At 44.6% G+C, this 22,825-nt stretch overlaps 1 long non-coding RNA gene across 2 annotated transcripts in view; it reads left to right on the forward strand.

The window, feature by feature from the left end:
* Positions 1–22,183, forward strand: part of LOC135410756 (uncharacterized) — a 117,611-nt gene extending 95,428 nt beyond the window's left edge. The window contains exon 6 of one of the 2 annotated variants that reach the window (XR_010428855.1): positions 22,022–22,183. This is a non-coding gene — a long non-coding RNA (uncharacterized LOC135410756). The remainder of the gene's footprint in view (positions 1–22,021) is intronic. The other variant, XR_010428856.1, reaches the window with a different exon arrangement.
* The last annotated feature ends 642 nt before the right edge of the window (positions 22,184–22,825 follow it).

Here is a 22,825-nt window from a genome sequence, read left to right on the forward strand (position 1 = left end):
GATTTCAAGCTGAGTGTCTTGCAGTTGAATAGGGCTTTCTCTCCAGATGCTCCCTCTCCCAGTGGGAATGATGGGGCAGGTGCTGGAGAATTCCATGAGCCAAAGCCAAATGTTTGCTAGGTCAGCATCATCAGCCCTGGTGATTTTCATGGAATCATAGAATCCCAGAGTGGTTTAGGTTGGAAGGGACCTCAAAGGGACCTCAAGGGACCTTGTTCCACCCACATGCATTGGGCAGGGACATCTTCCACTAGACCAGGTTGCCCCAAGCCCTGTCCAACCTGGCCTTGGACACTTCCAGGGATGGGGAGTCCACAGTTTCTCTGGGCAACCTGTGCCTCACCACCCTCACAGTAAGGAATTTCTTCCTGATATCTAATGTAAACCTGCTCTCTTTTTGTCCTCTCTGTGTTTTTCACAATATGGCAATAATTGAGTTTTAGTTGATGTTCATGGGATTTATTTAGTTTCTATTTCTAGGTGTAAGTGAGAGGAGAAGCATCTCAATGATCTGCTGTGATTCTCCTACTCACTTCCTGGGGGAGAGGAAGGTTTAGCACCAAATTCCTACTGTGGGGTCCCCTGTGAGACAGTTCACCTCACCAAGGACTCCTTGTGTGTCCAAGACCCATTTCCTGGCTGGCTCCCAGTGGCTGATGTTCACAGCTGAGGCTGGAGAGTTTCCATACTGATGGATATAATCCCAATGATTGCAAGAGAAGGAATGCAGAGACAGGATTCCTGTTTGAAAACTCTCAAGGAACGACAGATCTTTAGTTTCAATGGGATCCAGACTGGATCATGCTGAGGCCACTGTGAAGCAGTTGTGGATGTGTGTGACAATATCCCAGTTTACCAGCCCTGCAGGTCAGTGACATGCACACACATCCGTATTTTAACACACAGACACACTCCTGTGAGCCCTATCCCTCTTTTCCTGGGAGCAGTAGTTTATGGACAGAACCTGAACAGACAGACCCTGTCCATCTCCAGATCCATATGTTTACATGGGCCAGAGTTGCCCATGATGTAAATCAGGGATAGCCATTAAATTCAGTGATGGATATGAGCTGGGGCTGGACTGTTTCTCTTTACAGCACAAGCCCTGCTGTGTTTTATGTTTTGATAAGAACCTAAAATAAATTATAGGGGGGGAAAAGAGTTGAAGTTGCTCAGCAGAGAGACTTCTGAGGCAGAAAACCCCCCTGTTAAAAGTGCTTTAATTTCTGAGAAGAAAGTGCAACAGGGAAGCACTGGGATTTGGAACCGACCTCAAATTCAAATGAGAAGTAGAATGTTGTCAAAATATAATGTTAGAGGGAGGTTAAACAAATTGTCAAGGGGAAGAGTGGATTGTCCACGTGAAATGGTTTCTTCCTCAGGAATAAATTACTTTTTTGGGAAAATATACCCAAGCCAAACACAAGTTAGTGGAATACATGTAGAAAACCTGACTTGTGTTAAACAAGAGAGCAGCATTCAATGCTCTAAATCATCTCTTTTTCTGGCCCTTAATCTGGCCTGTGAATCTTACTGTATGTTTACATGAATCCTGGCACAATGAGTTCTTGACCTCAACTGTGACTTTGTGGGATAATAATTTTAACATAAATACACTGTAATAAATTTAAAAAGGGAAATTTTGTCCCCATATGTGAGAATGAAGAAAAAATTCTTGGTGTTAGTTGTAGACATGAACACAAAATGAGGTCATTGGCCTGCTTTAAACCAGTGGTGAATAAGCCATTTCAGAAATAAAAGACACTTCAATTCAGCTTAGTTTTGGAAGTGAAAGAAGAGAAATCCATCTGAGGTTACAAACTCAGAGCCAGTCTATTCTCACAAGGACTTAACACATTTAAAAAACCCCCTTCCTATGTTAAAATTAGAGCTCAAATTAATGTCCTCAAGTTGTCCCCATGTAGACAAGTCTGTGGTCATGATCCTCCTACTTGTGCCTCTCAGAGCTGTTTCCTCATCTCTCTCTGGTGATGAGAACTCTGTCCTTTATCTCCAGATGGCTCTTGTGTTAAATGTAGAATACATTAAATTGGATGCCTCTCAGTTTGGATGAAATTTATTACTTCAGGGCTTAACATTTCATCTTGGCTTATGATTAGGAGGATGAATGCTGATAGAATGTTGTCTTCATCCCCCAGGAATGCCACAGAGGTAAATCCAGATCCTTGCTGAGCACGGCTTAGACCACACGTGCTGCCATATATATATATGTTGGTGCTGCCATACATATATATATATATGTCTCTCTATATATATGTATATGTTTTAGAGTGAGAAATCTGCTCCTGGAAGCACATTTGTTAGCCAGGGACAGAAACATGGCAAAGGGACAGTGACACAGGGGGGCACTGCATGGTCTGCACCTTTGGAATCTGCTGTGGTTTAGTGTATGCAGGCATAGGTTGGATGATTTAGGGTTTTTATATTTGTGTTTAAAGTTTAAATTCTTTTTCTGTCATAACCTTCCTTTGTGACATAGGAAATGCTAATCCTGCCCAAATCCTGCTAAAGTTCAGGGGGAATTGGCTGTCACATCTGTGGATACTGTTACCTGGTTTGGCCCAAAGAGATGATCTCCCACTGTGTGTCTGTGCAATGCATGAAAGGTGAGAGTGTAAAAAGAGGGACTGTCATGTGACCTGCCTCTTACAGCTCTTCCTGCTTGTGGCTTTCACTGTCTAAGGAGAGAGTGACTGACTAAAAATCCATGTGAATAAATGCATCACATCAGGAAAGGAGAGGAATTTTGTTTTCCTTTTTATTCAGCTGAGGCAAACTCCATCCTGGCTTCAGAGAAATCCCATGGGAACAGGATTGTTCCAGTGCTTACAAACAGGTGACACTGGTGGGCTGTGATACCTGTGAAGTCTGAGTGCTTTCTGAAGGACTTCAGTGACTTCAGCCTTTAGCAGATTCTGCGACTCGTGTTTCATGCAATGATGTTGAACCATCACCTTGAACACTCAGTGATCAGAAAATGTCACCTGTTGTCCTGGCTCTTGGGTTGTACTACGTTCTATTGCCTCACTAGATTATATTTCAGCACTTTCTTAAGAAGAAGTTCACATTAACTTGCCTCAAGAGACGGGAAAAGTCAAGAATAAAAATCCACTCAGAGCGTTTACTGCAAAGGCACCATCAGTGGCTCACAAAATTCACAGATCAGGAATGCACAGCTGGGAGAGTGTCCTGGATAAACATCACTCTGTGTGCCCTGGATGTGTCACTGTTCAGGTACCTGCCAGTGGCCAGAGACAGAAGGGGGGGTTAGAGGCACCACTTGGCAGTCTTTGCTGTAACAATCTCCCCTTGCAGTCCCCTCTGAGGTCCCAGGTGCTGCACAAGTCTCTGCAACAGCAGCCTTGGAGCCAAAGGGTGGGGTTTTCATCTTCATTTGAAGATTGGAGAGGAGAAGTGCTTGCACCATTAAATCCCTAAGACACTCATAAATCTCTCTTTCCCAATACACAAGGCAGATGTAGAGTGGGAAAGGAAAACAAAGGGAAACAGGAGGGAAGCGATTTACCTGCTGTCACAAAGCAGTGCTTGGCACAGCCAAGCATGGAATTCAGGGGGATTTTTTTAGCCTTTCTCCTGTGCAGTGGACAATTCCTCCATTCCCCCACTGTCCTTTCATGGAAATGCTTTTATAAAACTAAATTATTTAAAAGCTTTGATTCAAATGCTCCCTCTCTGCAAGCAGCAGGTGATGACTCAGGAAAGTAAGCTGTCATTTCCATCCTTAAATCCTGCATGTTCTGGCAGTTCCAATATGAAAGACAATAGCTTGGGACAAGTAGTTACAGTGATTTCCATTCTTGACCACTTTTCATCACTTTGGTGATCAGAGATGTTCTCTTTAACCCTGGCTCAGCCACTGAACATTCCCTGCCCTTTATAACAGCATTCAGTGCTTGCTGAAGCTGCTTTGAAGGCATGAGTGAGTTAAATCACCTATAAATCCTACTTGACACAATATCTGTTTCAAGGTAGGGGAATATACACTTAACAAAATCATCCTGAATCATTAACTGGTGCTGGGAGAGAGGAAGTATTTCAATCAAAGCTTACAAGCGTTTTGTCTGACATGAGCTTTTTGACAAGACCCCAAGGGGCCAACTTTTGTCTTGTTGGTGTCAGAGACATCACACAGCACTCAGAAGTCAGGATGAAAAATTCACTTACAAGAAAGATTTCTCAGAAATCATAGGTGCAGTGGGAGAGATGGAATTGGAGACATTTAGTCCAGGAAAGTAGTGGCTGGATGTTCAACTCCAGGGAGGAAGAGCTTAGTTCATATGTGCTGCCCATATAGAGTAGAAGTAAACAGAGTGTAATTTTATCAGTAACTTGTAAGAGTTACCAGCTCTCAGTCATTGTTTCCTGATGTTAAGTGCATTCCTTAGAAGCCTGTTCCATGTATTTTTGCTGTTAGTTCATAAATAGTTTAATGCATTTTGATAATCTGCTTTGACCTTCTAAATAACAACAGGGAATAATTTCCCCCATGTGATTCTGCCACGAAACAAGTAATTCCTCTTGAGAAGGGACCATATTTTAAAAAGAACTATAATTTGTAAAGACATAATCAGAGGGTTTGCCAACAAATCACCGTTTCTGGGTGTAGGGTTTTCAGTCAGGACCTTTGTTTGGTGTGTTGTACCGTGCTGAGCCCTCTGGTGGTGCTCAGCACAAACACCCCACAGTGCAGAGGCTGCACGAGTGAGCCAAATTCCTCTCTGGTGGGATGGTCCTGAGGCCATCTGGGATGCAGCAGGAATGAACTGTCCCCCTTTGGCAGAGGTGAATAACCAGCCCTCCCCTGTGCCTGGGAGCACCTGGGTGTGCTGCTTCTGCGTGACTCAAACAATAGCTTGGGCACAGGAAAGCTGTGATGAGGGAGAGGAGACAGACCCATTGTTTTCCTTCTCTTAATCTTCCTGATTCAGTATATTTAAAAGAAATCCTTGCAGAACTTTGCAGTTACACACAGCTGTCATGGAGCTGGGCTGCAGCTCCTTCTCAGCCCTGAGTATTCAATCTCCTGTCATTGCTTCACTCTGTTGGTGTGAACAACCAAACTGCCCTTCTTTTTGCACAGGTACAGCTAAAAAATCCTTATCTGGTGCTGTCTGGGGACAGATTCCTACATCTTTCCTGTGGTGCAGGACCAATTTAAACATGACTGTTACAGATCAGTATGTACCAGTATCAATGTGTGAGCCTACAACAAAGTCTGAACATGCTGCTGCTCACAGACTTGTTTGAGATGGAGAAAGCTGAAAAGAAGGAAGTTGGAAGCAGGGAAACAATAGGCTGGGGAATGCTGATGACTGAGAAGAGATGATAAAAACTTACATCAATGTTTCTTGCATGCAACTTTCTGTTGAGTTTGCAGATTTGGAAGTTTCACTGATCATAATATTGCAGCATTGTGTCAAACGAGGGCAGGAGATTTATCTGAAAAGGCCTCTCTTGTGCGGTTGCCTCCAGGAAACCAGAGACACTGATCTGTGTGTCCAGGAGTCCATCCCTGCCTGGGCCCTGCAGTGCTCAGAGCTCCTCCATTTCTTTATGAACAGCTGTCAGTAAAACCTTCCTCTTCTCAGTGCCACCTTTGAATGTGGTTCCTAAGAATTTGGATTATGTGCCGGGCAGGCTGTAGCTGTGAGACACCTCTGTGCACCTGTCCACTTAGAAGGCTCATCTTATATCGGTCTTTACCTCAGGAAGTGGCTGTTACTAATAATTTATTGGGTGCTGACAGCCTGTTCTTCCCTGTCCAAAATACCTCCTCCCTCCCAGGGCTGCACACCGAGTAAGGCAGACACTGCCCTATAAATCATGATCAAATACAGCCATGCTGCGGTGATTCAATGTGTGATTCATTTGAGGTTGGAGGGGAGGAGGAGAGATGGGAAGAGATGGGATAAAAGCACTTTTCCTGAAGAATGCTCAGTGTAGATCACAGATTATTTTCAATTAGGTTTGCTGGCGTGAGGTTTATGCATGCAGGCAGGAACTGGTCGTCATGTGAACTGTCTGCTTTATTCACGGGAGCAATGCTTAGATGTCCTTCTCAGGAGCTACTTAAAAAGCAGGTCTGTTTATCTGTAAAGGGAAAAATTATACATGTTGCTCTGCTTTTCAGCCCTAAGGTGATGTCTATTCTCACCAAGTTCTTGCTAAGCATTTGTTCTTGAATCAAAAGATACTTTCAATTGATGAAAGCAATTAAACCATTTGACGGTGGCTGTCTGTGTTAGGTCTGTCTTTAAGGATTTTGGTGTCTCAGAAATTCTACACTGAAGGTTTCTGATGTGTGTCAAAGAACTTGATTTAAACTCTGATTCTGGGGCAGGGTGTGTGTGTGTGTAATGACACAGGAAAGGAAGTCTGTCTTTCAGTTCTCTGTCTGAAGAGGTGTTCAGAAGACTCCACAGCTTTTGTCAGACTTGCTTTCTTGTGTGAATGACTTAAAAGTTCAAAGAAATGGTTACACAGACCTACCTCTGAGCCCTGGCCTCCCTCAGGAGTGTCAGCCATCAGCCCCCGTTGATGATGACTGATCGATCCCCCTGGGTAGTGCAGGAGAAGTCAGTGGGACCACTGTGAAAGGAACTGCGTAGCAGAGGAAATGCAAGGCTCCAAGTTTAACCCCATGTTGTATCCCGGGAATATTTTAACCCCAAAGTGTCGAATTCTGGACAGATCTGGAAACAAGGTATGACACTATCAAAGCCCAGGGGCTGTTCTGCTGTGGCAAGCTCTGTTTTCCCACAGGGTAGGAGTCCTTTGCAACTGTGCTGGCAGTTACTGTGGGTTAAGTGTTTTAAAAGCGTTGTCATGGTTTAGGAGTCTGTAAGTTCTGATGGTAGTTGAAGATCTTAATGTCTTTGCTCCTCTGATGAACATTGCTGTCCTGAGACAGTGGGGTCTGACCTACTCAGGAATTGCCACCGTTTCCAGCCTGGTATGTTCAATTTTACCTGTAGTCTGCTTTCTTGGCTTAATTTTATGTGCCAGTCTGACTGTTAAGGGTCATGCTGCTTTTGCTGCTCTGCCAGCTTCTGTCTGACCCCCCCCCCCACCCCTTTGCTGGCCTGTGGTACATCAGTGATTGTCACATAACTGTGTCTCCATGGCAGTTGCCAGCATGCCAGTCATCCAGGCTGATGGGAATGGCAGCTCAGCTGGATCCCACCGGGGCTCTGTGGGAGGCCCTCAGCCCCCTCTCCCTTCTGTGCATCCACCAGGGAGTGGGTTGCTGCATCTCCTGGGCTGTGGCTGAGTTACAGTTCTGGAGTCCAGGAATTTCCCTCGGCCCTTTGGCCGTGCTGGTGCTCTGCAGGTAAATCTGTTCAGCATGGCTGGGAGGACAGAGGGAGCTTGTCCACAGGCTCTGCCAAGGGCCCTCCATATGGGTGCCAAGAGGGAATCTCCATCTGTCCTTCAGTTTGGATCACGCTTGAGCTTTCAAAGTGAATCTTTCTACTACCACACACCAGTTCACACCACAGAGTGGTCCTGGGCTGCTTTTGGATGAGCCATGGCATATGTACATAACACTGAATGCTGACAGGCATTCCACTCATGGAATGAGTGGTTTAGGGGTTTAGGGGCAGAGTAGAGTGGATCTCAACACTGTTTATTTTCCTAGTTCCTCTTGTATCACTCCACAGTATCTGCTGATGTCAATGTAGGCTTAGGCTGGCCTTAAGGAAGGCTCTTGGGCTGCATTGATCCCTAAAGCCTGGGGTTCTTTTTAAAATATTATCTGTTTTCAGGTGTACTTCAAAGCAGCGTTGCCTCTCACAAACTGTGAGAAATCTTCACAAAATCAGAAAGCAAGAAGGAAAAAAGCAAGAAGAGCCTCCAAATTCTGCTTGCTGAATTGGGATACAGACCTGAGTGACTCAGAACCACTGGGTTCACCCCTCCCCTCTCTTGCACCACGAGTGGTGTTTCACAGCAGCACACATGTGGTAGTTCTCAGGTTACCAAACCACAGTGGTAGCACCTGACCCTGGGCTTGTGGTGATAGGAACAGGTACATCCCTGCAGGGTAAAGAGGATCTCTGCTGCTGCCAGGGAGGTTTTTCCTTGAGGGGGACACATCAAACCACTGCCTTGACCCCAGGTCTCTGCATCCTTTAGGGCTGGCAGGTTCATCTCAGGAGGGAAGCAAGGCTTTAGGGAGGGCACCTGTGGCCTGAACCTGCTGCCCTTGCTCAGAACAGGGTCATTTCAGCCAGTCTTTCACAAAAGGGAATGCCCAGCTCACACACCTCAGGTCTGTGTCAGAGTCATCTCTGGGGTGTAGTAGCTCTCATTATTCTGTTCTTACTCCAGGGATTTTACCAGACTTCTGTGCAGCACTGTGGGGAACCTGTGCAAAACAAACTGGCCAGCTCTGACTGTGGATGGACAGGAATCCCCACCATGAATTTTCCAGCAAAGGAAAGGGCTCATTTAAATTCAAGGCACCAAGAGCAACTCCAATCTGTATAATTTTTGTCCAGGAATCACTGCACATGTCAGCTTGGGTTGCTCTCCCATATCCAAAAGCTTCCTGGTAGTGAATTCTAGCAACCCTCCAAGTATTGCAGCAAACCAGGGAAAGGTCAGGCACTGCTCCTGCTCTTAACCTACACATGCAACGTGTGGCAACAGATCCCAGCTGTAAGTGGGAGTCTTTTGAATTCCCAGGGCTCAGTGTGCTTGTCAATGCACATTTATTCTCACTAGACTTGTGCTTATGATCTAATTAGGGGTTATTAGAAAGTAAATGATCTTCTTAACAGAAAATACAATTTGAACTGATGAGGGTTTTGTATAAACACACATGTGCACATGCACATGTTTGTATAAGATTCTTACCCGAGTTCTTGCCCTCTTCTGTAGAAGCCAATATCACTGTCTTTTCAAGTGAATCAGAGAAAGGAACAGATTATTTTCCCTTTTATTAATCAATATATATTTTCAATCAGAATTGTCTGAGTATCACTGATTATGGGTATCAAGGTAATGGCCATTAGAAAACCAGGTGTTCTGTCAGCAGGCAGAGCCTCAAGTGCTTCGTGGACCATTGCTTAGTCTTTTGAAGAACTGATGATGGACAGACCCACCTGTAGCTCCAGGAGCCCGAGGTGGGCTGAAAAATCATGAGGTATCCCTGTACACCTTTGTGTGGATAGGAAGTGGGACAGGTTTGGAAACATGCCATCCTCTCATCCTTCTGCACAACCATTCCTTACTCGTGATGTGGGTTTGCCCTTCAGCCCTCTGTGAACCGGAGAGCAGACGAGCCACCGGCAGTTCAAGTCGGACCATTCCCATGGCTTTACCAGCCCTTTCCCATGCTCCCTTTGCATCTGGGAACAGGAGGGGAGATGGTTTGGGATGGAAGAAGGGGTGGATCAGTGAGAAAGGCTGTTCTGCACCAGTGAAATGCTTCTCCTGGGCGCAAAGGGGACAGGAGCTCATTCACTGTGTCTCTGCTGATGGATTAAACGGTGTGCAGGAATGTTCCAGGGCCAGTGAACCATCAGAACAGTCCTGGTGAGGTTTTGGCAAGTGCCAGCCAGTGCTGCCCCGGGTAGTTCTGGGGTTTGGCAGCAGGGATGTTCCTGGGACTGTCCCAGTGGGCTGTTTGCAGCCTCCCTGTTTTGAAGGTTGAGGGTGTTTACTGGCAGGGACTCAGGCTGGTCTGTGCCAGCTGGCCTCCATGCCCAGGAATGTTCCCAGGCACACTTAATTTGCTTGTATAGATATAACCTAATGTTAACAGTTATCATCTGTCCCCGAATCTCCCAGAGTTTTTTCAGCAGTGCCTTGTGCTGCACGGGGTGTTAAGGCTCGTGTTGTGCACATTTGAAATCAGGTCAGGTTGTCTCCACTGAGAACCCTGATGTCTGATGTGTTCCTGCTCTAAGGGTTCCAAGCAGTGCTGCTCTGGGCACTACAGCAGTGAACCCCCCCTTTATGGTAATGCCTTCCAGTTCATCAGCAGTTCAGGTTACCCTGCAGCACTTTCTTATTTACTTCTCATTAGCATTAAGTTTACTTTGGATTTGTTGCTTTCCAAAGGAGGAATCCCAACCCAAATTAATGGAGTGGAAAATTCTCACTGATTCCAGAGGGGTAGGATTTTGCTGCAATGTCTTATCACAGAATCATAGAATGGTTTGGGATGGAAGGGACCTTTCACACCATCTCGTTCCAACCCCCTGCCATGGGCAGGGACACCTTCCACTATCCCAGGTTGCTCAGAGCTCCATCCAGCCTGGCTTTGAACACTTCCAGGGATGGGGCAGCCACAACTTCTCTGGGCAACCTCTGCCAGGGCCTCACCACCCTCACAAAGAATGTTTCCCTAATATCTAATCCAAACCTACTCTCTGTCAGTGTGAAGCCATTCCCCCTTTTCCTGTCACTCCATGCTCTTGTAAATAGTCCTCCTCTATATTTATTGTCAGCTCTCTTCAGGTACCAGAAGGCCACAATTAGTTCAGCCCAAAGCCTTCTCTTTTCCAGGCTGAATATCCCAATTCTCTCAGCCTTTCCTCGTGGCACAGGTGCTCTATCCCTCTAATTATCTTGGTGGCCTCCTCTGGACTCGCTCCAACAGGTCATATCCAGTGACTCTCTGTATTACTGGTTATTTTATTTTAGATGTGTTTCTTGTAGTCTTTCTAGTTATTTTCTTCCAGTATCTCTCAGCCTTACAAGTCCCATTGTATAAATTCTCTTCCTTCTTTTCTGTTCACAGTTATTTTCCTCTCCACATCCCCAGTCCATCTCTTTATGTAAAAAGTCTTTGACCTATTTGCAATGTAGTTACTGAAGCTGTATTTATAGGAGTTTAGGGCAAAAATAACAAGTCTAGTGGACAAATGTAATTTTTGCATGACAGCATCTCCTTTTGGATTGATAGCAATGGCCCATATTACCAGGGTGCCTGGATGGGTATGAATTCTTCATTAATGATCTGGAGGAAAATAGAACATATTTTAGAACTGGTGTCCACCTTCTATTCAAAGACCAAAGGGATTAGTCCACGTTACATCATTAGTTCAGTGATATGACATCAGATTTACAGCAAGCTGGGATAGTCACCAGATTTTGTGATGTGGGAGTGATGGTGATATTTTGTATATTCTTTATTAGGTGTCCGTAATTATGTTTTGCTGTGACCTCTGTCTCTAAGCCAAGGCAAAACAGGCCTTTTGGGTTATTTTAGTCTAAATGTTGGATTTAATTTTTCATTTTTTAACCTGTGTAGTGATATCAGCTGCAGATAACGTTGGGGTACCACTCCCCACAAATGAGGAGGGAGTGAGTTGTGCTGGGGAATACTCATAGTAATTATTAGCATTATTCCTTAAGATTAAAAAAAAAAGAAACCAAACTTTTTATTGATCTCTGTCTGAGGTGCATATCAGAGCTGAAGTCAGTGAGCTATTTTATATTAAAAAATAGACAAAGACATGGCAGCCCCTTTGGACACAGAGCTACACCTTCTCCCCTCAACACTGTCAGAACAGGCCTTTCTATTCCCACATCCTCCCTGTGGATTTATTTTGTGTAGTTGGAAAAAAATCACCAACTCTTGTGTTTGCAGAAGAACTGCTCAGCGTGACACAGGTGACTGACACACAAATAATGGAGCTGGAGTGGTTTGCAGTAAATAAAGGAGCAGGCAGCCCCCCATGGTCTTTAATACTGTTATTTATACTGACCAGAGACTGGGGGTTTGAAGGCGAATTTGCTGCTTGATTTCTCACTGGGAGCTGCACATCTGAAATGATTATGGAACTAAAATCTCTGACTGCTCCATCTGAGCAAGCACAGTTTCACTTGGAGCCAAATTTGCTTTAAATTCAGATGGTCTGTATCCCACCATAATATATATATTTATGTTTGTCCATTTTCATCCAGTTTTCTAACCTGATTTGGGGGATACAAACCCTCAGTAAAGACAGGAGCAGTTTCAAAGGGTGCTGCAATGCACATCTCCCATGTTTTCTGAAGAGATGCATTTGATTCTCCTGAGGACCACCAGCTCCACAGCCAAATTGGCCACCTCTTTGAGAAGAAAAGGCCAATGGCCCGAAGGAAAGCTTTATAGTTTAATGAAACAGTAAGAAAACAAATATTAAGTTCTTAATGAAAGAAATGAAAATGGAAAGCACAGGAGTCAGTCCTTTATGATCCATGAATTCCTTTCTCTCACCCTGCAGAAAGCACATGTGTTCTGCAGTAGCTGGGCTGATCCTGTTGGCAAATCTGTCATTCAGTGTAATGGCACAGGATCAGGGATTTGGGAAGGAAACTGGGAACAGAAGAAGTAGATGAGACCTGCTAAGACACAGATCCAGCCTTCTGCTATCACAGGCTCTGCACCATACAATCTCTTCCACAAACTTTTTTTGTTGCATTTATTTGTCCTCATGGTTCCCCTTGGTGGGCTTTTCTAGTGGCTCACTTTCTTCTCATTTTTGCCCAGATTAACTCACTCTATTCACTGTAGGTGCTGCTTTGCTCAGCTCTCCTGGATCTCCTTCCCGCCGTGCATCCCTCTGACCCACACGGTGACAGCAGCGATGCTCCCTCTGCCTTTCGACATCTGCCATCACAGCCAAACTCTTCTGTCCCCTTGCATTGTGCTGCCCTGTCCCACAATTCCTACTTATTGTGGAGACTGGAAATCCACACTCCGGTGGTGCCAGACAAATGTGAACTACGGTGTCACACAAATATCAAACCAAACCCACTGATTACATATTTCTTCAGGTGACTTTCTGCCTTCAGCATCAGTATTTCTGTGGAAACCAGAAAATGGTGTTGTCAAGATAATTGTTTCCTTTACCTCTGGAGTTTGTAAAGTCTTCAAGGCGGATTCTGTCAGTTTATGTGGGCAAATTCATCACAGAACACACCCAAAGGCTTTTAGAGAGAGAGCTGTGATGGGAATAGTTGTCATTACAGCAGTGCTTTCAAAGTAATAATTTTTTAATGATATTATGACATAGGTCACATGGTACCCAGGTAGGCTCAAATCAAAGTATTTCAGCCTTGGTTCATTTGAGCTGAGCCTTTACTGATGGAAATTTTCATGGAACACGTTTTCTCGTGGAAATTTAATTTTCTACATTTAAGGCTGTATTTCTTGCAGAGGAAGTGAGGGTGCTTGTTCATTGTGAAGATAACAATGCAGCCAATGAATTGCATATGCCCCAGTAAACTCTAAACACACAAGCCTAACATGGAATATAAATCTAAATGTCTTGCACATGCTATGCAAATTCAAGAGTCTTCAATAGGGCCCTGTTTCACCAAGGAGCTGATTCCAGAAAAGTTTGAAAAAGCAGTGGAATAACTTTAACATTATTAACCCACATAAAGACTCCTGAATATCGTACAAAATCACTCGTGTTGATATTGGCTCCCCCCTGGAAAGAAAAAGAGATCAAAGTTTTTTTTTCCCCTGAAAATATTAGCCTTGAGTTTGTTTTCAGATCTTTAATGTAAAATTGCATTTGCTTTCTGTGTTTTCAAGACTGAGGCATTATTGTTACTCCAGTTCAGTAGGCTTTTTGTAATCACTTCATATGCTCACGTTTATTTCTCTCTTTCTTCTGAATGGCAAGGAGAGGATTTTCCCTGCAAAAAGGGAGGGACTTTTCAAAGATGGAAATGCCTTGAAGAATTGCACCTTTATGATTATTGTTGATTTGTTTATAAGGTTAGAGCCCCATAAAGTATTCAGGAGTGATTTAACTGGTAAGTTGACACTGGCTTGAGGTAAATTGCTGCATCCCAATGCTTTGTTCATTCTCTGTTCTAGCACATTGTGGTTTTAGTGCATTATAATATTGCTCAAACAAGATGAAAATGCTCATTTCAACAAGAGCAGGACTAAAGCTGGGACTTTTTTAAAAGAATATTACACATTGTCTTTTATTGTGACAATCTCAAAATGGTGCCTGTGTATTCCTGTCAAAACACAAGAGAATTATGCTGCATCTTGATGGGATATATTTGTTTAATATCTGCAGAGAAAAGTCCAAAGTGACCTTCTCTAATGCATCTTGAGTTTCTGCTTTAGATCTTTGTTCAGCAGGGACCACCCCAGCTCTGGGGTTTTGTACAGCCCTCAGAGATGCCAGGGGCTGACTGAAACCCCATCACTCAGTGCACTGGGGCACTCCCAGGGCAAAGCCTCACATGAGGTTGGGGGGTGTAAAAAATCCCTTTTCCATCCCAATTTTTTAATCGATAGTTTCTACCCCCTCCACCTACCAGGAGTGAGGATACCTTTATCAGAACCTCCTGGTGCTGCACAGGTGAATAAATGCACTCGGGGCAGCCCAGCTCCTGTGTGCCACCAGCAATTCTGTTCATTCTGCTGAGGAGAAGTGCTGGGGTTTGTCCTGGATCCCCAAACTGGAGACACAGTTGGAAAACCACTGGATGATCCGTTTTTCACAAGGCTTGAGAACCTGAGGGGGAGCAGCTCTGTCCAACCTTTGGCTGCTTTTTCCTGCCTGGAAGAACCAAAACAGCTCATGTGGAGGGAATGGTGAGAGCTACAGGGTGGCTCCTTTCTGTCCTTCAAAATTAGGACTCTCTACTGCAGTCCTGGTGTTGGGGGGGAGGCCTTGCCTGAGTGAGAAATGAGGCACAAAACGAGTTCCTTACACTGGGACATTAATTGCTGTTGAGAATATTTATGAACGGGCTTCTTTAATGAAGTGATTTGTTGGTCCTAAGAAACTGCTTTATCTCATCAAATCCACAGCACAGGAAATCTAATGTGAAGGTTTGGTCCCAGCAAAGTATGCTTGGCTTGAAGAAAAGAATCACACTTTGGAAAAAAAGAAAAAGAAAAGGAATAATGGAATGTTAAATTAGTAATGGCTTTTGCAGCTTGTTTGCAGTTTGATCTTTCTATGCTGTAAAAATTATTTCAGTATTTAATTTCTGGGGCTTAATTTGTGCCTTTGCTCGGATTATTTTTTAAAGAATTTCTTCTGCTTGGAAGAGTTTGTTTCCTACAACAGAAGAATAATATTACAATAGATGGTTTGCATTTGGCTGCCAGAAGCCCCAGCTGTTGGTGGGAGGTTATTCTGAGCAAGTGTGTAAATAATTGAAACTCCATGAAAGCACCTCTCCCAAACCTCCAGTCCAGGAGAGCCATTCTGTTTGTGCTACCTTCACTTTTATGGGTCTGGTCACACACTCCAGAGTCAGAGAAATGCTCCTCTGCTTGGCTGCATCGGGGTCATGCAGCTCTGTCCATGCTGCTGTGTCCCAGCTCCTGTAAACCTGCCTAAACTATCTGTACAAGAAGCCTCTTGGCATTGCTGTGGGTGTGGAGATGGAACTTGGAGCTCAGCATGTGGTTTGACATTAACTTTTGTACCGTGTTTGGGGGGTAACAAACCTTATTGGACCCACAGAGGGGTAGAGGAAGAGTAACTGAGATGCTGAGATGGTGCTGCTGTCTCCATGCATTTGTCTCCTGTTTCAGACATCCCTGGATTCCATCCCTGGGTTACATACCTGGACTTACAAAGGGGAAGCTGATGTGTGGAGAAATTAAGTGATTTGCACAGGGTCAGGAATGGTGGAGGTGAAGACTGAATCCAAGTCCCTTGAAACCACGCCGGTACCTCAACCACAGGGCCACCATTCCTTTGGAGCATATTTTCCTTTGACTCCAGCAGCTTCTGCAGCTGCCTGGCTTTGTAGAGCAGATCCAAAGCTCCCTGAAGTCAGTGGGAGTCCACTTACTGATTTCCAGCAGGCTTTGGATCAGTCTCATCAGGTGCATTTTTCCTATACACTGGAAATAACAGTTCTGTCTCTTAATGGTCCCTTTACCTGTCCCAGCCGTGTGTTAGGGAAGCTGGGCAGTTGGAGATCAGGGCTGTTTATTTTACCTCATAAGGACCCCTGGCAACTGCTTGAAAACACTGATAGAAACCAAGGTTATTGCTCCCATCTCCCCACTGGAAATTTGTGCTCCCTCAGAGCACAGCTACACAAACAGCTGATTTGGCATTTAGCACAAGGGAAGGAACGGAAGTGCCTGGCAGGGCGATGGGAATGAGTTATTGGAGGTGATGGGGGAAGGGCCAGAACCTCGGAGCAGAGCTCCTGGTGGTGGAAGAAGCTGCTCTGGATGCTGAATCCACTGCTTGTGTGGCTGCAGCCTCTTTGAAGAGATGGGAACTATCAGATGTGGGTGGGAAGGAATCTCTCGAACTGCTAATAAATTGTTATAATCGGCGTGATCGCTGATCGCCCGGTTAACCAACAGCTGTATGGGAAGGTTTCCCTTGGTTCCCCAGGGTCAGGACTATCCTCTGCCATCTCCCCAGACTGTAAAACTCTTGGGTGGGAATTCACGGCTGTGTTTACATTCCCATATTTCCCCACATGAACTAGTACCCATTTTTCTAGAGCAGATATGTCTCTACTCGTGAAGAAGTCGATCCTGTTCTTTATGAAATCAGTGCCTTCTGTGGCTGTGGTTCCCTGAGGTTGTCTCTGGGAGGGAGGGAGGGAGAAGGCTGAGCAGAGCTGGACACAAACCTGATGTGCACCAAAACCTACCAAAATTTTAGCTGTTTTTCTGTTGACTATGTTTGGCTTTTGATCTTACCCAAGGACCATTGAAACAGTCATTGAGATGAGGTTGTCCACTGCAACTGCAGAACAGTCATTAGCTTTATTTAAAATTATATACATGGGCTAAACCAAAAATGTGCTCTTGACAGATTTTCTGCTTGTTTACTGAGGACCCTGAGTCTGGATTCATCCCAGTTTGCATTAGATTCTTAGTTAATTGTTTAAATTGGAGACCTAATTGCTCTGTGGGCCTGGAGCCCTCGGTAATCAGCGAAGAAAAAATAAGTTACTTGTAGAAAGCAATTCAGAAATTTAGATGGGATGCAAGTACCTACAGTCTTGTAGTTGTTTCTACTGAGTGTAAGGGGAATTTAGGGTAGGTGAACTCCTAATTTAAGCATTTTAGTAAAGTGCCTGAAGTTAGATGAGATGGATTTGTGTGCTGGTGACTAGTGATTTCTCATGGACCTCACCAAACTTCCATGGAGCTGCTTAAATACAGATATGTTGTTTAATAAGGAAAAAGGAAACCTGTGGGAAAACAAAGAATATCAATAATCACACATACTTACATCTGGCAATAAAGTTTTTTGGGGAAAAAAAAAATCAGTACAGCAGCTTGTTGCCTTTGAAACTTAATGCCATTAAAATGTTCAACATGAAGTTTCTATTTTTAAAATAGCAGTTGAAAGAAATGCACGAGATTAATAAGAAGCTAAATTGAAACCATGTTGGTTTGTAGGTAACACAGACAAACACCGAGTTAATGGGGAGGGCTGTGCGTGCACTCCAGTTTGGACACCGCTTGCTTGGGTTTTATTTTGTCTTTCCTAGAAAGCAGAAGGGGGTAGAAATACCAGCCTGTTAAATCTTTTATTTCCTTTTTTAGGCTGTTGTTCAGTTGAGTTTATTAAGCTTTTTGAAGCTGCAGCTTGTGACAAGTTAAGACACTGTCTACCACCCCAGTACACAGGGAGTCTCTGATATAAGCTGTTTTACAACAGAAGTGGACAACAGGTCTGTCCATGCAAAGTCTTAAAGACAAACAAGGAGGTGTGTAGCAATCATGTAGGAAGTGATGAGAAGGAGATTTGAGGACTGGGCTGTTTACCTGGAAGGCAGGAGCCTTCTGACACAAGTGTCAAAGAAAGCTGTAGGTCTCTCCCTCTATTTGTTGGACTGCACAAACTCAAGTTATTGATATGAGATTAAAAAGGGAGTTTGAGCAGGGAAGTAGAGTGTTGGTGGGTTGGAACATGGAGAAGAGCTTTGACCATTTACAGGATGTCAAAATCAGGCCCACTGACTGCAGTGGAGTTCAGATGATCCATGCCAGCAGCAGAATTATCCCATATGGCTTTTATTTTCTCTCAGATTATTTTTTTGAAAGTCTCAAGGCTGTGTGGCAATAGTAGAAGAATGAGCACTGGAGGACCTTGTGAGTAGCCCGAAGGAGAATATGCAGATAGTTGTTTGGTTCATGGATTGTTGGCAGAAGCAGTGGATGTTACCAGCAGACACTGCATGGATCTGCATATGGAATAACCTACTATAAATAAACAGCACAGAATGTCCAGCCTGTATTTACATAAGGGAGATGTCTGTAAAATATTAAAGTAATCAATGTAGAAAAGAACTAGGAACTTCTTGGAAGTGAAGGAGAAGATAAAGCCAGGGCAGTTTCTGTCCCAAGGTGCTCTCAGTAAACTCCAGCGATGGCCTCAGTCTCCTTCCATGCCAATATGACTCCCAGATGTGCTTCCCCAAACCAGGTTTCTGACTATTCCTCTGAGGATGTTTGATTTTCAGCTGAACTCTACACATCTCATAACAAGCTTTGGGTCTGTTTTGTGGTCATGGTTTGTGTTTTATGAATCTTATTTCTTAGATGATGGAGACTGGGATAGAGTCAGTGACAAGAACCTTGGGGAAGGCCACGGATATGTGGGAGAGATCTGCTAATGTTTAACAACAACACATGAAAGTCTTTCCAGCTTTACTGTTATGATTACTCTGCTTTTATATATGAATAATTTACACAGGTTGCAAAGCTTCAATAACTTAAGCTCTGCAAAACATCCTCATCAATAACAAAAACACAGGTACAAACTGCCCAATGGTAGCATTGCTAAATAAATGTTTTTTTCCTGGCCAAAGTTGTTCAGTGTTAAAGAAAAATAAAAACCTCGCAATTTTGAATGTTAGAGGAAGAAAACCCATTTTTTTCTCAATGAACAGATGCTCCATTTTCACAGATGCTGACCTGTTTGCTCAAGCACTTTGGGGTCTCAGAGTGATTGTTTAGATGTTGTTGGTAGAATTAGTTGGAAACTAGAACTTTATTGAAATAAAACTCAAAGTTTCAAAATTGGTTTGCACACCCCATCAGGAGATCAGGCGCTCGCTGAGGTCGGAGTGAGTTGGGCACTTGCTGTGAAGGGAATATTCTGAGAAGTTTTACTTTGGAAGCGTCAAAACATTTTGATTCTGAAATTTGAAAACATGACGTTCGATAGCGGTGATTTGCTATTATCATATGGTACAGTATAGCAGTGTAATACTCACCAGGGTATAGCAGTATGCACACATGGTATATATTAACATTTATTTTCATGTAATGTATGTATAAGTTGAAACAATGAATACAGTGATACGGTGAGAATAAAACGTATGAGTCAAGATTAACTTGGGAAGTTAAAACATTCGGCTGCAAAACAATTTAGTTTCATAAAAAAAAGGTCTTTATTATGTAAAACTACTACATCAAACTGCTGCTAGCTTTCAACCAAGTTTCATTATTATAAGTGAAACCAGCAAAGCCCAACAATTTCCATTGTAGCAGCCTCTAATGTTGTTAAACCTTTATTATGCGTGCTGAAATCATCCACGCTGAGGGCGGCTGCAGGCTGGATTCCCTCGGAAACAACTGGCAGAAATGTTTCAGCAGTTTCTGAGGCTGAGCATGGGGAAGAGTACATTATGTTACTTACATTAAAACATGGGCGCCGTTTCAGAGAAAAGCATTAGAAAGGACACTGGGATGGACTTTTTGCCTCCCAAGCATCTGCCCTGGTTTGGCCAAGGTGTGAACTTGTGTTCACACATTCTCTGTGTGTCTCAGCAGCTCTGTCAGCTCAGGGAGGGTTTGGTGGAACCAGAGACTGGTGCCTGTTTTTTTATTTCACTTTTACTGTTCAGATACGTAGGTGAGGTTTGGAAGGAACAGTAGCTTAGGTACCCTGTGTTCTTGATTGATCTCATTAGTTAATTATTCCTTTTTACTAAGGGAAAACCGGTTGATCTGCAGAAAAGTGAGTTTGGTATGTGGAACATATGCTGTTCTTCTTCCTTCAACCTCAGGTCCACGTTTTAGGCAGGCTCGGTGAGGCGATGCTCCCCTCCATGCCAAAGCAGAGCCCACGGTGCCAGAGATCTAATCAGGTGGTGACACGGAGGACTGGCAGAGATGTTTGTGAACATGGAAAAAGTGGTTCTCCTGGCTCTCCCAGTCAAGTGGCTGGCCAGGAGCGAGGTTTCAATTATAAGCAGGGCTAAAGTACGTTTGCATTAATGACAGATCTGTCAGGAGGAGCACAGATACTCCAAGAATACATGTGATGGGATTACGTGCATGTTGCTAATTCATTTGACATAGCTGCTTGCTTGAGTTTGGTTAATTAAGAAGGATGATCCCTGTTGGCTGGGAAGTGGCATCACTGAACCCAAATTTCTTCTAGAAGTGTAAGATTGTCGTGTGTCCTGGGCTGCTGGGTGTCAGGAGTCACCTCAGAGCACCCAGCAGAGGTCTGTGAGGAAAGGGTGGGCAACAAGCTGCAGGTTGTCACTGCTAATGCAGAATGGGATGGGTTTAGCCACCGCTGTCAGCTCGGCTCCTGTGCAAACCTTTAGGACCCATTTGTGGCTGATTTCTCGTTATTTTAGAACTGCAGCACTGCTGTTCCCTGCTTGGCTGTGGGTGCCTGGCATAGGTCTCTCTGTGAGGAGAGGAGAGGGTTGTGCTGGGCTGTGAGGAGAGGAGGGGGCTCCCTGAGTGTCGTGAGGAGAGGAGGGGGATCCCTGAAGCTGTGAGGAAAGAAATGGGCTGTCTGGGGCTGTGAGGAGAAGAGAGGTTCACTGAGGGCCGTGAGAAGAGGAGAGGGCTGCCCAGGGCTGTGAGGAGAAGAGGGGGCTCCCTGAAGCTCTGAGGAGAGGAGTGACCTGCCCGGGGCTGCGAGGAGAAGAGTGGGATCCCTAAAGTTATGAGGAGAAGAGAGGGCTCCCTGAGGGCTGTGGGGAGAGGAGGGGGCTCCCTGAGGGCTGTGAGGTGAGGAGGGGGCTCCCTGAGGGCTGTGAGGAAAAGAGGGGGCTCCCTGATGGCCATGAGGAGAAGAGGGTGCTCCATAAGTGCCGTGAGGAGAAGAGGGGGCTCCCTAATGTCTGTGAAGAGAAGAGGAGGCTACTTGAGGGCTGTGGGGTGAGGAGGGGGCTCCCTGAAGACTGTGAGGGGAGGCTGGGACTGTCCTGAGGGCTGAGAGGAGGGGGCTCCCTGATGGCCATGAGGAGATGAAGGGGCTCCCTGAGGGCTGTGAGGAGAAGAGGGGGCTCCCTGAGAGCCGTGAGGAGAAGAGGGGGCTCCCTGACTGCCGTGAGGAGAGGAGGGGGCGCCCTGAGGGCTGTGAGGAGAAGAGGAGGCTACCTGAGGGCTGTGAGGTGAGGAGGGGGCTGCCCGGGGCTGTGAGGAGAGGAGGGGGTTCCCTGAGGGCTGTGAGGGGAAGAGGGGGCTCCCTGAGGCTGTGAGGAGAGGAGGGGGCTGCCTGGAGCTGGGGCTGCCCCTGCCGGGCATGGCTGGTTCCAGAAGGTTCCAGCCGGCTCCAGCAGCCCCACCACAGGGCTCACCTGTGTGCAGCGTATGCACAGAGCTAACAGCATTTGATATACTTTTAATGAATTCCTGCAATTTTTTTTAAGTTATTGAAATCTTTTTCAGAAAGGTAAAAATACTTTGTTTGTTCTATTTTTATTTGCCATTTTTACCTTAACAGGCCTTAATAGGAAAATACCTGCATGTGAATTCATTTTCTTGAAACCCACTTTCTTCCACCCAGAGTGTCTTGTAGGAACATCAGAGCCATTGAAGCACAAGCTCCTGTCTATAATACCTGAAGGAAGGATGAGTTCAGTTCTCACTTGTTTGCAGTCTGGTTCCAAGTTTGCCCACATCAGGGCTAGCTTTCTCCTTTGGGCTCCTATATTGTCCCAATAGACCTTCCACTCCTGCCTGGGCTCTCCATGTGGTGTGGAATGTAACCTGGTGTCCAGGGCAGGCTGCTAATAACAGCTTTAATTTTATTGTGTTTAGGAGGAGACAGCTACCCAAGCTTTCCTTACCTGTGAGTATGGATCTGAAGACAGGCACGATAGCAGATAAGATGTGCTGACAGACAGGACGGCCCCGATGGCAAATTGCCCATCAGGTGAGTAAAACCTGTGACTGATGAGCCCCATGAAAGGATGATTGTTACTATAACCATACATGTAGACAAATAAAGCTGTGGATCTACATATACATTACACACACACACACATATATGCATTTGTTTCTATGTGGTGTTAAAAGCATCTGCTCCAAAAGGAGTTTAGAAAAGAGAAGAAAAGGTGTGTTTTATATTATTCCTGTGTATGCATTTTCTTACCTAATACATGCTTCAATTCCTTTGGGGCCTTCTTAAAGAAGTAACTAATGTATAAGCAGTGAAACTTAAAAGGAATCAACTGGAGTCCAAATAGTTTCTTACAATGCCTAAGTTTTGTGATGAGTAAAAACTTAGTAACTTGTGATAAGTAAAAATTTGTGGCACAGAAATAACCTATTATTTTACAATAAAGGCACTATTATTTTACAGTAAGAAAATAAAAGCAAGGGTCTGCTCTTGGCTGTAAATACTGCAAAAATTATTTTAATTTTACAAATGGTAAGCTGTGGTTCTGTTAGTTGCAAATTGTTGCAGCTCCATAGCTTTGAAAGGGAAGCAGCTGATTTATATCAGTTGAAGATCTGTCTTTTCATTCTTGATGTTTTATTCAGAATTTCTGGATCACAGTACATTGGAAATCGCTGTGGTAGACTTACCATAAATATTCAGGTTCTGTGGTGCATTACTCC

This window comes from Pseudopipra pipra, chromosome 3 (assembly GCF_036250125.1).
Source record: "Pseudopipra pipra isolate bDixPip1 chromosome 3, bDixPip1.hap1, whole genome shotgun sequence".
Classification (NCBI taxonomy): domain Eukaryota; kingdom Metazoa; phylum Chordata; class Aves; order Passeriformes; family Pipridae; genus Pseudopipra; species Pseudopipra pipra.